The following is a 13,302-nucleotide window of genomic DNA, read 5'->3' as shown; positions in this document are numbered from 1 at the left end:
GCCTGGTGGTGGGTATTGAGGAGGGCACATTCTGCATGGAGCACTGGGTGTTATGCACAAACAATGAATCATGGAACACTACATCTAAAACTAATGATGTAATGTATGGGGATTAACATAAGAATAAAAAAAAAAAAAGACTACAGGTATATCTTGGTCTTCCTTATACAGAGCCTTGTGTCCTCAGAGGAGCAGTTTACCCTGCTGGTTTGTGGTTCCCAAACACAACAGCTGCACCAGGAATCTCCTAATGTTTTTATCAAAATGTAGATTCCAAGGGCCTCCAGCAGACCCAGTGAATCAAATCCCTTGGGGAGAGATCTGGACATCTGGACTTATAAGAAGGGCCCTCAGGCACTCTGATTAGCAGCCAGTAAGGGAACTACTGGTAAACCAAGGGCTTGTCCAAACTGAGACTCTAGGTCCTTAAGAGACTATAGCATTTGAGAATTAATGTCAGGAAACATCCAGCCAGCAAAGCAAAATATAGTCAATAAGAAGTTCCAAAGCCAGAAATAAGGCAGTCAAAAAATTTCCATAGAGTAAAGGATAGATTATAAAGATGAGAGTTAGATAAATGAGTTGGACTAAAAAAAGCAGAAGATATGGACACAGAAGGCAGTTTCTAGAATAAAAACAATGTGAGACAGAGAAGTGTCCTATGAGAAATGAAGCAGAGGTGGACTTCCTGAACTGTACAACGTACAGTCCGCAGAGATGGTTTAACAGCATCCTTAATCAAGCTGATGATGAAAAGATACACAGCTCAATCAGAAGTTGAAAAGACAAATCTAAGAAAAAAAATCTGGATTGCGGTTTGGAGATTATGATTCAATAGACACCTGACTTTTAATCAACAGAATAAAGAGGCACTGAATCATCAAAGGAAAAAAGGTAGTGTGTGCTCTCGCTCTTAGTTTTATAAATTACATAGGCTTAGGAGTCAACTCAGTTTCCTTTCAGCTAAATATATAGAACACTTCTGAAAACTACCGGTAGATGGTGCCAGGATTTTGGTAAAGAATAAGGGTAACACCAATGACAGTAAATTCAATATCTTGTTTAAAAAAAAAAAAAAACAAAACAAACTTGTGTTAAAGAAAGACTAAAACCAAATCAGGAAACTAGGTCAATATCTGAAGGCTTCTTTCTTGTCCAAGACTTATATTACTCTGATTTTTACACTTCACTCTAGTTTTAACTTATGACCAATAAATTGCATAATCTAGCCAGAAATGAAACAGATCATGAAAGCCACAAACATAAAAACTCTGAAGAATGTTGAAAATGGTTTTCACTTAAGAAATGTGCATTTGCGGGCACCTGGGTGGCTCAGTTGGTTAAGCGACTGCCTTCGGCTCAGGTCATGATCCTGGAGTCCCGGGATCAAGTCCCGCATCGGGCTCTCTGCTCGGCAGGGAGTCTGCTTCTCCCTCTGACCCTCCCCCTCTCATGCTCTCTCTCTGTCTCTCATTCTCGCTCTCAAATAAATAAATAAAATCTTTAAAAAAAAAAAAGAAATGTGCATTTGCTATAAAGCAGCTAGCTACTTTCAGTGTGTGTCATGATTTGTGGGCACTTTTACTTTCATGGGCCCCTTCCTCCATTATATTTATATTATATATAAAATAAAGACAAATATATTCCAAACTGGATTAATTACTTTTTTTCAAGTAGGCTCCATGCCCAACATGGGGCTTGAACTCACAACCCTGAGGTCGATAGTAGCATGCTCCACCAACTGACACATCCAGGCACCCCCAAACTGGATTAATTATTAAATATTATTATTATATTCACATTTTCCTCCGAATTTAAAACAAAATATTTTTGTAGACCACTAAAAGTGTTAGGGGTCCTATACACTGTGTCTATTATGCCTAATGGATAAGTCCACCCTGGCTACTTTAAGGTATCCTAAGAAATGAGAAACTTAGAAAGTAAAACTAGGGGGAAAGAACAAAGGTGAGAAACAAAGTAGCCCACGCTGACCACCGCAAAAGTAAAAGTTTCATGCGTTATCTTAAAATTATATTCAAATATTTCAAGAAATGTTTTAAATTACTCCCCATCAGGGAAAAATAAAAAAACAAAATTTCTTGGTGGATTCATTAGTCAATGCATAAGGTTCAATTACGGTGAATCTAAAACTCAGGAATTCATTGCTGAGGGAAGCACAGTTCAGTGTGCACACAAGACATGGATCAAGTGCAGATGCAACAGGAAGTAGAACCAATTTATGAGAAAGAAAATTATTTTGAAAGATTTAGGTTTTCTATTTTGTCAAGCGGGGAAGGATGGAAAAGCAGAAGAGAGCTACTGTTCTTTTGCTCAGAATCTAATTCTGAAAAAGGAAGTTTATGACTGCAATATTTGAGAGCCTACAGTTTTCAGTAAGGTCCTACATTGTACAATAGTAGCAACTTTAAATATAATTCAAAATCTTAAGAGTCAGCGGCCTGGAGAGAAGGGCCTGTTAACTGGATTCCTGGGCAAGCAAGGAGAGCCATTCTAAGACATTCTGAGAGACAACACAGCAGGGTGAAGCCTTGTGGGGTGTCCGGGAGCAGGGATCACAGTTAGGAGTGCAGGGCCACTCTCCTACTGGACTGATGCTTTGACCACCAACTGTGCTGTGGACTTTCCTTTAACTGAGCCAATCTCCCATGATTTCTTGCTAGACTTCAAGTACAACTATTTGATGGAGAATGTTTTCGTTTTTAATTTGTCCTTCATACTTTACACACTAAAATAATAGCTCATCAAAAACTTTCTATATTGGCAAACAAAAAAATCTTTCATTCAAATTGGAATGACATGATTTGCTTTTTTTTTTTAACTCTAATTTTCTAATGTTCACACTTCATAAAGATTATGGGGGGAAAAAGTATTCATCTATATAACTAATTCTCCCCGTAACCTTTTTCAAAAAGTTAGAGCTACCAAAAGAAGAAAAATCTTAAAAGTGGAAATAGTGGATTTCTGGATTTCCTGCTATAATAATAACAATCTAACGTCAAATTGGAATTAATTCAAATTCCAAAACAAATAATTATTTATACTCAACTTAAAAACTTTCGGCACAGAAGTACCTATGTAGGCGAGGACTTCCCAGAACCTGCTACATACATGATTCAGAGAAAAAAACTTGAAGGAGTATAGCCTTTTATTGAGGGGTGATTCTCAGGGGATTTGAGTCCAGGACAAGGTCCCAGAGAGATGGTGGTGAAACAGTAGCCCAGAGTACCCACTATTTTTCTCAGAGAGCTTGTTACCTGCTCTCCCTGCCACATTACCCCATGAGAGGTAGAGAAGGAGGGAATATTAGTCTGCCCACCAACACCTGCTCTTTCAGAGGCCGGGGGAACAATGCCACAAAATGACTTTAGAGGCAGCCCTCCAGTTCCAACCCACAAGTCTGATCATGAGATCTGGGGAAACTGGGTGGGTGTAGGATTCCTAGTGAGTACTGTACAGAAGAAGAAACAATATGAATTGTTTATGCAACTCCAAACAATCCAGCTCCACTCTCACTCGTGTCAGTCCAATGCAGGTCACACAGCATTCGGCCCTCATCTTCCATTTTGTCCATTAAGCTTGCACTACATCCATCGTGGAGAGCGAATTCCCTGATGACCAGCCATTAAGAGAAGCAAAATAGAGCTTAGAATCAAATTGCCTGGGGTCAGATCTGGTCTCTGCTACTTATTGTTTATTAGCCATCAAATGGAGATGATGATAATAATACATACATCAGAAATATCTACTAAGGTTTCAATGAGATCATTCATATAAAAGCTCTTAGCTCACAGCACCTGGCACAGAATAAGAGTTCAAAGCTAGGTATTAGCCATATTATTTGTTATTCTGGGAAACAACACTTAAGGACATGTCTGTTAAAGATGACTGAGGCCCCGTGTATCACATAGAAAGACCTGGGGCAGACAAGTGTCCCCTAGTGCCTCAGCCAAAAGCAACTTGAAAGTTAGACTTCTGTTTTTGAATTGCAGAGGTTCAACAGCAGTGAACAAGAAATAAAGGTCAGCAGCCATTTCCTCTGGAATCTGGCTAGCAATTTGTCATCTGAGAATTGGCTCAGCTTGTGGGTAGAAATAAATAAATCTTCCTCCCTGCAACCTTATATAACTATGTAGGGTTATTCTATCTCTCTTCTTTACCTAATCCCCACGTTCCAAAAATGTATAAAATAATTTGTCCCATGTGGCACTTTTGAGGTACGATCCTAAGTAGCAAGGACACATATTATTCTGTGAATGCTGAATATTTTTTTCCATTATAGAATTTAACAATAATGATGTAGACATGCTGTGTATTGAAATAAGTAACCCCTTAATGTCAAAATTTGGCCTTTATTTCCTTTCACAGACCACTTCTTATTTCATAGTGTATTACTATACTATTATTTATAAAGCACACTTAGTTAATAACTTGATTCAAATCATTGTGAAGAATAGTTACCTCCCATAATTTCAGTTCTAAGGTTTTCCACCATACACAAAACAAAATAGAAAAATCCCTATCTGCACAACATCATTGCTCTTTCTTACAGAGAATAGGTCATTTCATACATATCCTTGAAGGTCTCTCAGAGATGAAGAATCAAGTAGCATAAGAAATGGAATCTGTTCCACAATTCATATCCAGCTCATATTCATTGGGACTAGTTGGGAGAATTTTTAAAAATCCCTTGCCTCAAGCCTATGCTTCTATCCTTTAATTTGTGCTATATACCACCTTAATTGAAGTTGCCTGGATATCCATTTTCTAAATTATTCATTCTCGCACTCACTATTAGTAGCCTGGTCACAGAAATACTGTTAAAGTTTTAGCATAATCAAGCAAACAACTTGATTTCTTCATTGTGTCAAAAACATATTCATGGAATACCCTCTATCTCAGGCATTGTGCTAGGTGTTGCTTATATAGTGACAAATAAAGTTATTGCCTCACCCTCAGAAAGCTTACGTGGAGGAACCATATATGACACAAATAAAAAAATAAATATATAATTATGAAGAAGAAAGTAAGGAAAGCATATGTCATTAAAACAAGGAGGCACCCAACTGATGCTGAGGGATCAGAGAGGACCTCTCTAAGATAGAATATGTAATTTCAGACCTATGGCATGCCACAGGGGTTAGCTAGGTGAAGATTTGGGGGGTGATTGCTCTAAGCAGAGCACATGCAAAGTCCCTAGGACAACAAAGAACTTGCCATATTAAGAATCTGAAAAAGTCCAATATGGTGGAACTCAGTGAACAATGGGGAGAATCCTATTATAAGGACTTAACCTCATATAACTTCTTGGAATTCAATTTTTTTTATCCAAAAGGTCAATTCAAAAAAACATACTGCTATATAATTTACAGTGTGAATTTAAATTTCAAGTTCCCATTAAAATTATGTAAATAAGCCTGTATTCCAACCTGTCATATTCCACACTCTCCCATACACCATTCCCGTAAGCCCTGCCTCTGCTACACGATGCCTACATCTTTTAAATTATTTATCAAATGGTCTAAAATTAGTGCAGTACAAACATGAAATGATTTTTGTTTTTCTCTTTTTAACCATGCTCTATAAAATCTCTTGTCTATTTAACATCTTAAAGCAGATTCCAGTCACATCCAGTTTTAATGTCTAACCTCGTCTAATCCAAATTTTAAAACTTCAATTTCAGTCCAGTTCTGTGTTGTTTTCTTTCCCTCCTGGCACCTGCCATATTTGGCCTGAGTGATTTGGGAAGGAGAAGGGCAAGTTCTGCTCATCCACTCCTCCTGTCCCATGCCTGGGTTCCTTTTTCCTCTAGTGTATTGGTGAGAAAGAGGAAGGGACTCAAAAGTTAGCAAGAACTAGATCCTAAAGAATCTTCTATGTCAAACTAAAGAACATGGGCTTTTTCTTTTAAAAGAGGTATAGAAAACATTAAAAGGGAATTACACAAATAGGATTTCATTTTAGAATGGTCCATTTGCCACAATATAAAGGGTAGATTTGAGGAGACAAGGCAAGGATTTGGATTACAAAGAGAACACTGGCCTCTTGAAATCTCACCAACTGCTCCCTTCACAAGTTTCTTCACACAAACTTCTCTCAAAATGCCATGCAACCTCTGTTGGCTTTGAAATAACCCTAAAAATTCTTTCTCTAGACTTGGGCAAGCCTGACCAATCATTTTTAAGATTTATTAAACACCAGTATGGAAGAAGGGGCATTTCTGCTTGATCCATCTTGGCTGTAAGATAGCCAGATATTACAATGGGATTCTTTTGTCTTAAAGTTTCACTAGTGGCCCCAAAGTCTAAGAATAATGTCTAAATTGAGGTGCTAGACCACTAAAGCAATACATCCTAAGGACTATGAAACCAATTCTGCCAACCTTGTTCAATCTTCCACCTCCATTTCAGTAAATGTTGAAACTAAAGAAGCCTACAGAGAGAATGCCAGTGGAAAGAGTTCTGGGTGCTATTGTTGTACCAACTATTGTCATGTAACAAATTACTTCCAAATTAGTAGTTTAAGATAAGCATTTTATTATGCTCACTGTATTGGTTAAAAGTGGGTCACATGACTACCCAGAGTTTTGAGGAGGAGTTATAGGCCCTATATATCTATTGACAGAAGAAATTCTGATCATTAAAAACAAAACAAAACATGTATCTATTTTAAGGAAATTTACATTATAGGACATATTGTGAAAAACTGCCTGAGAGAAAAACAAGCTTCTCGTCTTGCTTTTGGTAAGAAATAGAAACCAGACTGCATGCAGAAAAGAGAGCTTCAGGTAGGGCTTACTCTGGCTTACTAGTGCCACTTCATCTACTGGTCATGTATGTCTCTCACAACACAGAATAATTTATGCTTTTTAAATTAATTCCATATTGCTTAACATTCCCTGGGCTTCCAGGAATTACCAAAAAAAAAAAAAAATTCCAATATGTTTTTAATGGAAAAGTATAAAATAAAGAGGAGCAAGTATAACCCAGTTTTTCTTTCTTCTGTTTTTTGTGACTTGTCCTAATGATTATACTACCTAATTTATTTATTTCATGTAAAGTCCTAACCCCAAGCAGGCTAGAGATTTTAGCTTGCCTCAATATAGTCACCAGATGGCTTTTGCTTTCTATGTAATTCCTGCTTTCTGTTGACTCCATATCTCTTGTTTTATATCTGCTTCAAAAGACATTATAAATTATGTAGTCATTTTATCAAACAAATTAGACTCTGCAGTGTGTGAATTATTTTCTATTCTTTTCTTTAAGATGCTGGGTAGGTCTAACAGGTTTCTGATTCCTTCAATCAGTGAGGAGGAAGTGACACTACATGACTTCCCAGGCTAGGTCAGAGAGGTAAGATACTAAGATACTAACCTTGGGAGCCCCAACTGCCACACAGATAGGATTGCCCTGAGGTCACCATATTTTGAGGAAGCCCAGGCAATAAGGAAAGGCCTCGTGAAAGTGATCCAATTGACAGCCCTGTTGACGTCACAACTGACAAAGAGCATCAACCACCAAAGGAGAGACGATATCTCCAAATGATTCCAGCCCCCAGCCCTTGAGTCACCCCTAGCCATTATGTCTTCCCAACTGAGGCCCCAGACTATGAGCAGAAACAAGCTAATTGAATTATGCCTTGTCCAAATTCGTGATCCACAGAATCTGTGAGCATAATAAAATGTTTATCTTAAACTACTAATTTGGAAGTAATTTGTTACACAACAGTAGTCAATACAACAACAGATTTTTTGCAAAATATTGGCTGATCTGGCTAATTTCTAGAATTTACAAATTCCACCAGTCTCTTTAGCCTATCAGCCCAATTTTCCCTTAAACATCTGTTACGTGTTGAGTTGTGTCCCCCAAAACTTCATATGAAGTCCTAGCTCCAGTACCTCAGAATAGTACCTCAGTATCTTATTTGGTGATAAAGTTTATACAGAGGTAATCATGTTAATATAAGGTTATTAGGATGGGCCCTAATCCAATATGACTGGTATTTTTATAAAAGGGAGGAAATTGGGAGACAAGCATGCATACAAGGAGAAAACCATGTGACATTAACGTGGGCATCTATCAGCCAAGGAGGGAATCCTAAAACAGATCCTTCCCTCATAGCCCTCCAAAGGAATAACTCTTCAACACCTTGATTTCTGACTTCAGAACAGTAAAACAATAAATTTCTGTTGTGTAAGCACCTAGTTTGTGGTACTTTATTATGGGATCCCTAGAAAACAAATACAGTATCCAAACTAGTCAGTAGTCAGGGAGAATTCCCTCAGTCCAGGTTAGATGTAAGATTTCACAGAATCACATAATCAATTATTGGAACTGTCCTGATACAGGAGTATCATCTATAGTAGTCCCATCATACGGTCTGCTGGTTGATGCAATTTGTCAGTTGTGACGTCAACAGAGCAATCCTCTCTGAGGTGGTTAAGATATTACTATGCCCCCCAAAGCAGCCATTCCCTCCATAACCAACTCTGTTTATAATTTATTTGGTAAACCAAAGTCATCTTGGTATCAGACAGATTGAATTTAATCCACCTTATAGAATAGAATAGTCCTTATAGAATAGTCCTTTACATATTCTCAGACAGCTGCCTATCTCACCTGAGCATATTCTTCAACAAAAAACACATCCCCAGTTTCTTACAGACATTCCTTATGTGATGTGATCCCGTGTTCCTTCACTACCATGATTATTCTCCTCTGAATTTAAGTCCATTTATGCCAAAACAAGAAAGAAATTTTTTATAATAAAAACCATCTGGTAATACCACAGACCACCTTAAATGGCAGTGAGTTTACTATCACTGACGGAAGAGCTTTGAAGATTCACTCAGAGATATTATAGAAAGATAACTAAATCAGAGAAGATATTAGGCTGGCTATCTTCAAGATTATTTTTCAATTTTATGATTTTATAACATATTAGACACCTAAGATTCTGTTATATTCCCTCAGAAATCATAAAATATCCAGAAAAAATTGAGGAATTCTTTTCTAATCTTGAAAGGGGAATGGCCTTTATAAGCATGGCCCCAAATATCAAAGCCATAAAAGAAAACTGATAAGTTTAACTTCATAAAATTTTAAAACCCTGAATGGCAATAAGTACCTAAACAAAACAAAACCATTGGCAACAGAAAATAATTTTTTACAAAATTTACAAAAATGAATATAAATGACAAACATGAAAAATGCTTACTTTCATTCATAATTTTTTTTTATTTATTCATGAGAGACAGAGAGAGAGAGAGAGAGAGAGAGAGAGACAGGCAGAGGGAGAAGCAGGGAGCCCGATGCGGGACTCGATCCCAGGACCCTGAGATCATGACCTGAGCGGAAGGCAGACGCTTAACCATCTGAGCCACCCAGGCGCCCCTTTCATTCATAATTTTTAAAATGGAAATGAGGGGTTCCTGGGTGGCTCAGTCGGATGAGCACCTGACTCCTGATTTGGTTCAGGTCATGATCTCGGGGTCCTGGGATTAAGCCCCACCTTGGGCTCCGTGCTTGAGGATTCTCTCTCCTTCTCCCTCTGCCCCCACCGCCCCCACTTGCACATGCGCTTTCTAAAATAAAATAAATCTTTTTTTAAAAATGGAAATGAAAGTGAAGAAATTATATATTCTGCCTATCAGATTAGCATTGTTTTTTTTATTTTTTAAAACTTATTTATTTCTTCTAGAAAGAGAGAGAGCAAGCATCAGTGGGAGCTGCAGAGGGAGAAGGAGAGAGAAGCTCAAGCCGACTCCATGCCCAATATGGGGCTCGATGAGCAGAGCCCGACATGAGCCGATACCAAGAGTGAGATGTCCAACAAACTGTGCCCCGCGGATGCCCCTAGCATTCCTTTTTAAAACAAATTGCAGTGTTGTAATAAGTTAAGGGAAAAAGAACTTCCAGATAAGATCCCAGTCCTACCAACATCTTATTAGATTCTAAGCAGAGGACCCAGTAGAGCCACACTGCACCCAGACTTGTGTATATATACACCACATCTTCTTTATCCATTCATCTGTAGATGGACACTTTTGTTTCCATATCTTGACCATTATGAATAATGTTGCAGTGAACATGGGAGTGCAGATATCTCTTCAAGATACTAATTTCGATTCCTTCAGGTATATACCAGAAATAGTATATGAATCATATGGAAGTTATATTTTTAATTTTTTAAGAACCTCTGTACTTTTTTCCATAAGTACTATGCCAATTTACATCCCCATCAACAGTGTAACAGGGTTCCCTTCACTCCACACCCTTGCTAACACTTATCTCCTATCTTTCTCATAATAATCATCCTAACAGGTATGAGTTCATAGTTCATTGTGGTTTTGATTTTCATTTCCCTGATGATTAGTGATATTATATGTTTAAAAAAAGAAGAAGAAGAAGAAAGCAGGAATGGAAAAATGAAGGGGGGAAAATCAGAGGGGGAGATGAACCATGAGAGACTATGGACTTTGAGAAAGAAACTGAGGGTTCTAGAGTGGAGGGGGGTTGGGGGGATGGGTTAGCCTGGTGATGGGTATTAAAGAGGTCACGTATTGAATGGAGCACTGGGTGTTATACGCAAACAATGAATCATGGAACACTACATCAAAAAAAAAAAAACCAAAAAACTGAGTCCTATCGCCTAGCCAGGTGGACACATCTAACCATTCCAGACATTTTTCTCCATTTCTTTCTATCCACATAAGGTATATGTCCATCTGTATCAATAGATAAAAATATAAAGATTATTTAAAAAAAAAAAAAGAAAAAATCTTTTCATGTACCTGTTGACCATTCATGTGTCTTCTTTAGAAAAATGTCTATTTGGTCCTTTGCCCATTTTTTAATGAGGTTATTTGGGATTTTGATCTTCGTAATCTTGAGGTAGCAAAAGATTCCTAAAATAGGTTTCAAAAAGTACAAACTATAAAGGAAATTTTTGAAAAAATGGGACTATCATAAAGTAACTTTTCTCCATCAAAAGATATTAGTAAAAAAACTAAAAAGACAGGGCACCTGGGTGGCTCAGTTGGTTAAGCGACTGCCTTCGGCTCAGGTCATGATCCTGGAGTCCCAGGATCGAGTCCCGCATCGGGCTCCCTGCTCAGCGGGGAGTCTGCTTCTCCCTCTGACCCTCACCCCTCTCATGCTCTCTCTCTCATTCTCTCTCTCAAATAAATAAATAAAATCTTAAAAAAAAAAAAAAAAACTAAAAAGACAATCCATGGAGTAGGAAAAGATATTAATAATGCATATGTCTGACAAAGGACTAGTATCCCAAATATATCTTTAAAAAACTTCTGCAAATCAATAAGAAAAAAATCAGAAAACCCAATGGAAAAAATAAAAGACCTGAGGAAACATTTTACAAAAGAGAATATCAAAATGGCCAATAAATTTATTAAAATGTGCTGAACTTCATTAGTTGTCAGGGAAATGCAGATAAAACCACAGTGATGCTACTACACACCGACCAGAATGGCTAAAACGATGGCATAGATGTGGGGCAGCTGGAACTTTTGTATACTGCTGGTGAGACAATTAGTTGGTATAATTTTGGACTCTGTTTAGCAGTATCTACTAAAACTGAACATAGGCTTAGTCTGTGACCCAGCAGTTACACTCCTAGGTATAAACCCAATAGAAGTATAAACATACATTTACCAAAACACAGGCACTAGAATGTTCACAGCAGCATGACCGGTAATGAAGCCAGCTTCCAAAACCTGGAAATTACATTTGCTGGTTTCCAGCTCCAAAACCACCATTTCTGTACCCTGCTTTGTAATGATGAAACTAGAATTCTGCAAACCACATTTCTACTGTGTCAGATATATCTATGTATAAGTTCTGCCAATGGAGGTACTAAAGAGAGACTAGAGGGCTGGAAGAGGGAGAAGGAACTGGAATCCTTCTTGTTTTGCTTCCTGTTTCTGTCAGCATCATCCCAATAATGATCCTTCATTCTAGAATTAACAATTTTTGCAGTTTTCAGTTTTTTCCACTGGGAAAAAAATCCCCCTCAGAGATGTCAGCACCATCCAGGCCCCTGAAGGGACCCCCCCCTCCAAGGTCCTGATGCATCAGCACCAGTTGACCAGCAATGCCTCTTCAGATGTCTTTTTTCTAAGCTTTTATTTAAATTCCAGTTAATTAACAACAGTGTAATATTAGTTTCAGGCGTACAGTATAGTGATTCAGTACTTCCATACAACACCCAGTGCTCATTACAAGTGCACTCCTTAATCCCTATCACCTATTTAACCCATGCCCCCCCACCCCCTCCCCTCTAGTAACCATCAGATTGTTCTTTATAGTTACCTCTTTGGATGTCTTGATGCCAGCTCTGCAGAACTACTCCTTCAAACTGCTAAGTTCTAATAATCTTAACCTCTCCCCTTTGTCCAAGAGCCTTATAGGTGCTTCCTTCAGTTATCACCTTTGCATTACCTTAATGTTTGTTCCCTTTGATTTTTCAGTCCTCCAATACCTACTTCACTAATTCTTTAAATTAAATTATCTCTTCTGAAATAACTGATATGTTGATAGTCCATCAACAGTAGAAGATAAAGCATAATATATTCTCAAAATGGAATTCTACACAAAAGTGAGAATGAATGATCTACTACTATACCTAATGATGCAGATGAATATCATTAACAAGGGTATGTGAAAGAAGCCAAACACAAAAACTGTGTATAATGATTCTATTTAATATAAAATATAAAAACAATGTACAGTGTCTAGAAGTCAGAATAGTAGTTACCTTTGGGAAGATGGTAGGGGTATTGGTTGGTGGCTTTATTTTTTTCATTTTTTTAAAGATTTTATTTATTTGACAGAGAGAAAGAGCACAAGCAGGAGGAGCAGCAGAGGGAGAGGGAGAAGCAGGCTCCCCACTGACCAAGGAGCCTGATGCAGGACTTGATCCCAGAACCCTGGGATCATGACCTGAGCCGAAGACAGACGCTTAACCGACTGAGCCACCCAGGCACATCTGGTTGGTGGCTTTAGAACACAAGAAGGGTTTAGTGCCCGTAATGTTCTGAGTCTTGATCTGGGCTTCATGACACAGCAGTGTTCAGTTTGTGAGAATTCATTGAGTCTTACCATTTATAATATGATCACTTTTCTGTGTGCTTATCATACATCCATAAAATATTTAAACAATAATGTGGCTATCAGTTGTAAGCTAATGTTTGCAGTCCAGTTGGGACATTGTCAGTAACTTTGTTTATGTTATAAAAATTTCTTTATATATTCAAAAAGGTGGTAG

Source organism: Leptonychotes weddellii, chromosome 2 (assembly GCF_054177405.1).
Source record: "Leptonychotes weddellii isolate Sample4059 chromosome 2, ASM5417740v2, whole genome shotgun sequence".
In the NCBI taxonomy this organism is placed as follows: domain Eukaryota; kingdom Metazoa; phylum Chordata; class Mammalia; order Carnivora; family Phocidae; genus Leptonychotes; species Leptonychotes weddellii.
Note: the sequence above shows the minus strand (reverse complement) of the source record.